This window comes from Anabas testudineus, chromosome 23 (genome assembly GCF_900324465.2).
Source record: "Anabas testudineus chromosome 23, fAnaTes1.2, whole genome shotgun sequence".
NCBI lineage: Eukaryota > Metazoa > Chordata > Actinopteri > Anabantiformes > Anabantidae > Anabas > Anabas testudineus.
In genome coordinates this window covers 7,832,611-7,838,721 of record NC_046631.1, presented here as the reverse complement: position 1 = coordinate 7,838,721, position 6,111 = coordinate 7,832,611, and positions in this window count along the sequence as shown.

Here is a 6,111-nt window from a genome sequence, read left to right as displayed (position 1 = left end):
CAGATCAGTACATAAACCACAGACTCACTGTGTCACATCAGGAAAACTGCACTTGGCGTGCTTTACATAACAGACACAGATTGCATCTTTAAAGTTCCCAGGATCATAAAACAGCCGTACACATCCTGGAAACACCTGGAAAAATACAACTCAGCCAGAGTTCACTAATCACTTCACATTACATAACAGGGTGTCACTAATACCTCTGTGCACACACACACACCTTGCATACACACTACATTTTGGCGTGTGTGTGTTTGGGATTTATGAATTATGAGCTACTTTTATTGGTATGTTGCTGAGATTGTATAATTAGGACACAGTTCGTTCCCAGCTAAGATTAAAGCTCTAAAATGATTTATTTCTGCAGTATAGAGGCAGGAACAGTGCTTTTCTATTTCTCTTTCACAACCTCTTTCTGATATGGTTTATGGCGGGCAAGCTGCACCTTTATAGCACTCTTTGAAGCTGATTTTAACAAGGAAGCTGTAAGTTCACAAACCACAGAGCTCACTGTGAGAGTGTACAACCACCCGTGCAGGATAATGTGCCAAAGAACAAAATATTTATGGGTGTTTGAGGTGACTGTAAAGTCTTATGATTGTGAGACGGGTACATTTATATCAGCATGAGTTGCTCTCACTCCTCCCTGGTGTTGCCTTTCTTTTCCTTTTCTACATACACATACGCATACCTCACTCTTTAGTTACATGATGAGGACTTCCCCTTCCTCGTTGCTGCAAACAGAGTGAGAAATTAAAGAAAATTTGATGCTGGGATCAGGGACTAAACAAACGTTTAGACTACATTATGTGGTAGAACATACGTCTACGGGATAACACAGGGACAACTGACTGCTGGATGCACGGCCTGTATTGAGTTTGAAAGTGTGTGTTCAGCTACACTCCATCGCCTCCAGGCTATTTAAAACACACCTAAACACACATTAGGCTCATGTTCTGAAATACACAGAGACAGTAAGTTAATCTGGGCTGCGACACTGACTAGGGGAGAGACGCTGCTCTCCATCCAAAGGAAACAACAACAGGAACTTGGAATGACCCCACACAGGGGTCCACATTGCCCAGTGCAAAACCTGCAGCCTCTGGTTACACAGCTACGCAATTACTCAGAACATTTCATGTGTGCAAAGTCATTGCAGCTGCATGTGGGAGGAATGGGATCTTTCTTAAAACTAGTCCAACGCTAAAGAAAAAGAAAATCAGATCAAGTCAGCTTAGACAAGTATTTCAGTTAAAGAGAGAAAGTCAAAGCACAACTCTGCCTACATTACCTTGAACGATCAGTGAGAAAAGTCAGTACTAACCTGTATTTACACAGAGAGAGTTCTGCTTCAGCAGCATCCAGGTCCACCCACTCTGTATTTATGAGGAGAAATACTTCATTGAAGTACCTGGAAAGCAACTTATGGATTTATGAGTGAGTTAATGAGTAAGAGGGAAACAGGAGTGGAGAACAAGGAGGAGGACAAATTCTGCTTTCATTTAAGTAAAAACTGTTCTCTTGATGTCACAATCGTCTATTTACTGTTACAAACTAATTTGCAATTACTTTCAGGACACAGGTGAGAACCACAGATACGGTTTTGATCTTAATTTTAAAGTTTTGCAGTTGTATTATGAATATTTGTGTTAAGCCAGTGCTATAAAACCAACTGAAAAACACGATTTCACACGCTAGGGCGTGTTTGCAGGGACATAAAATACAAGGGTACGTGCTGTTTAGTAAACACACACACAGACCCACACAAACACAGTTCTTTATTAGGCCCGCTTGTAAAGTCTCAGTCAGCCTAACAAAGTCATGTAACAGGTATTTATCTGTGTTTATATATTTGTTAGAAAATCCAGTGTGTTATGATAATAATATTACTCATGCTATTTCTGTCTATATCTGACACATATGTCCTGAGCCCTATTTGGAACAATACAATAGGTTTGTGTCATATACTGTATCATTGTCAAATGAAGTATCGTAACTCACAGTTCATGGAGAAGACCACGGACTGGGCTGCAGGACTTTCACACAGTGTAGTGTAGGTGGCGGCTGGATAATTGATGAATACATGCAGTTTCGGTTCATGTCATCGCTTAACCACACGTGTACAGTGTGGAGTTAAGTAGATGCATCCAGTTTCTTCTTGCAATAATTTTTGGTAACCATAAACTTGCACGTAAATGTGATAAGGCTCAAATAAGTAACGCTATATAGCAATTGTTAAAATTAACTTGAAAGACGGGCTTAAAAACATGCCAAAGACTCACACCTTCTGATTTAGTTTTAGTCTCTAACTAATAGGACTGGGAAGGTGTCTTTGCACACATCATGCAGTGCACTGTGCAGTTCTACTGCGTATTACTGTAACATTTACATAAACTAAAACATAGCGCTCGCTGTTCTGTCTGCAGTCTGCTTTTGAATCTTCTCCCACACACTATATCTAAAGACCCCCCACCTCCATCTCTTCCTCTCGCGTTTTACCACCCCCCCACCCCCTCCTCGAACCGTCCTTTCGTTTCATCCTGACATAGAAAAAAGGCTACTCTGCCGTAATTGCTCACGACAACAGCCTTAATAAATGGAAACATTAGGTACTGTACACACACACACAATCCTACTTAAATAGATAAAAGCTTATATTCCAGCTTTGTTGTCATCCTGGTTATTCAGCTCTACACTCTCCTTTAATTATGAGAAAATATCAAATCGGACCAGTTACTCTCTTTATTCCACATTAACATGGTTTAATCACTTTTTGGACCAGTGTCAGTGACTCTGAATAGCTCAAAGTGATCACTTCCTGTATTTATACAATTACTTGAGTGTGTTCTTTGTATTTAAATAGTGTGCAAATAAATCAAATTGTATTTCACAAGTACTACGTTCACTGGAATTCTGCTACACATTACATGACCGGACTGACCTTGTCTTCAGCGCCACAGCAAGCTTTCAGCGAAGGCTTAAACTCACTTAATTATTCACCCCCGTTTGAGGTGTAGGCAAGGTCACTGTTGTCTTCAGGTCACAGGGAAGGGTAACTCCCATGATGCATAAGTCACTCAGACAAAAGCAAAGAGCCTAAATGTCGCTGGTTTTCACACAAGTAAGTAATCATACTATTGGTTGACTGCAGCTGCAAACAAAAAGCAGGAGCATGAGATCATTTTTATACATAATGACACAACAGAAGAGATATTAACTGTGTTATTCTACATAGATGTGAAAGTCACTGATGGCTCATGCATGAGCAATACAGTGGTTATAATAAGTTAGTTTTTATTCCCCCTCAAGTGTTAGAAGAACAGAAATAGCTGTAAACATGTGTCTAGTACTCATGCTTACCAACCTTTTGGAGCATGCAAGTTCAAAATAAATTATTGCATTAATTTTTTCCTTAAAGCTGAAAGAAAAGTTTTATTACGCAGCACTAATCAACGTAACTGAAGGCTAGATTTTCAGTTAACAAGGCTGACTGCAGAGTAAAATCCAATCCCAAAGTGTTCATATCATAGCAGGAAAACAGCATGATGGAAATTTATTGTTATAATGTACTGGCAAGTCTCATTTTCCTTCCTCCCTTCCTTCCTCCGGCCGCTTTCTCTGAGCTGACAATGTTATTTTCATCATATCAAGGGCAGGATTCACACCTCACAATGAGCCGTTTCCATTATTGTCCTTGAAGGAAGAAGCTGTTCAATATGGTCGTGATAAGATGGAAGGAGACCAAAATATACAGTACAGCAAATCCTGCAGACGACAGAGTTAATCAGGATTAGTGCTGCAGCCATGTGGGGAGGACAAGTACTGCAGCTCTTCATTTTAAATACATCTTTGCTCAAACTCATTAAAGTCCAGTCACTGCCATTCATTTAAACAACTTTTATTTATTAAGTTTTTACAAATAAAGTAACAAATTTCATTGTATTGTAGCGCAAAGCACAAAGTTTGTTTGTTTTTTATATGAAGCTTGAACACTCTATACTTAGTGCAAAACATACCCTTGAAGGCTGCCAAGGACTCCCTACATGTGTTGTTGTTGTTTTGTTTTTTTTAATCTGACCACTACAACATCACACACAATATAAAAAAATGAATTAAGTTAGGTGCTGCTGGACACATTAAAACTGCAGATAAAATGAATGGAAAACTAAATGTGAGGACATCAGAGAAAACGGAAACACAATCAACACGTTGAGAGAAAATGTTGCTGTGCTCCAGACTTGACATCAATCCACAGGCGCAAACTATATGAAACAGCAAAGAGATGCAATGACTGAATCTGTGTGTGTGTGTGTGTGTGTACTGTTGGTGCATGAAAAGGCATTTTTTAACAGGTGGGCACTTCTACAGTAAAAAGCATAAAGGGTAAGCGAGTCATGAACAGGCAGAAATTGTAAAACACACAAAAACAAAATCTGATTCTACCGCGAGTCATTCTACTATTGCTACACTGTGCCAGAAGAATAATCCTGCGTTCACACTTTAACTTGAGGAAGAGTGCCCACACTGGAAAACTCCCAAGCCTTTCACAGTAAGAGTCCTCAATGACAACCTTTAACTTCACAATAAATTGCACCCACTGAAGTTTAACTCGAGTTTTAACAAAGTACAGCTGTAAGATTACGGCTTGAGCATACTCTAACTTTAAATCATATCACACTGCAGCGGCTGCACAGTAGGCATTCTATTCAAGCTAATTACTGCATGTACTGTAGTAGAGACACAGCAAAATACTACCAACTGTCTACCGTGGAAGTCATTTGAAGACTAAAGCTGTTGCAAAGTGGAAATCCGGGGTGATATGTTGCAACCAAAATAGCTCGAGTGAGTAAGACAGACTCTTCATCTTACATTTCCACTCCACTGACAAGAAAAGAAAGAAAGAAAAAAAAAGTCAAATGGCACTGAGTTGGTGGCACCATTAAAGGTTCGACAGAATACTATTAACCAGAACTAAAGCAAAAGTGGCTCAATGATATTCACAGCTTTAACCAAAACTTGCCAAGTAGTAAAAATGTTGCCTTACTATGAACAAGAAATGGAAAATATCCCAAAACTATTGTACAAACTTTACAAAGTAACCTTTTAGTGATGTTTTCAGGTCAATCTGAAGCAACCATTTAAATGAAAAGCAACATAATGAAGATCCCAGGGTTGTAAATGTACCAGATGATGTTCCGTTGCACAGAAAATCAAAACAGACAAAAGCACAGGGTGCTGAAGACGTTGAATCTAAAACCACCATAACTCATCATTATCATAACACCTCCAACCTTTCAACCATCTACTACGATCAGTACACTGCTGTAACCACTGCCAACGATAACACCTCTAGACTAACACTGTGATATGGTAAAATGTTGGTTTACAGTTATTTCTGTGAACAAAATCAGTTTAACCCCCGATTAGCTGGAACAGGAATGGACGAGTAAATACTGGATTCAAACCTTTTTGACCAAGAGCAGCAATTTTCAGATGAGGATGTGTCCCCAACCAAATCTGTTAAGAACGGTTTAGTGCTACTGGCTTCATTAACACCTTTTTTATTATTAAATGAAAGATAAACATATTGGATAGTGGGTTAAAAACTGGAGAACATATTGACCATGTCACCAAGTTACATTAAGGGGTAAGATGGCTGCTACAATGATCGTGCTCTTTTGCAGTTTTGATCAAAACCCTATAAAATATACTCCATAAACAAAATAGAGAGCCTATGTCCATCTACAGAAAATATCTGCAATCACAGAATAAAACTGTGCACAAAACCCGGGCAAGACACGTTATTATTTTTGAAATACGCTTAGTATGAGCCACTCACAAATCAAATGTATGTTTTTGTAGAAACCTGTATGAAATTGTGGATGACTTCATACTAAAACCTTTAACTTTAGCTCACTGTACGTCACTCAGTCTTCCCTGACTGCATGCTGCACCTGGGCCAGTGCCTCCAAATACAGAGTGGTCCAAGCTTCAAATGTAATCTACAACTCCTCAAAACGGAAAAATACCTTCTTCCCATACCTATATTTTAAACCCTGAAAAAAAAAATGGCACTGATAAACTCAGGTTCTCTCCATCTTCCATCCT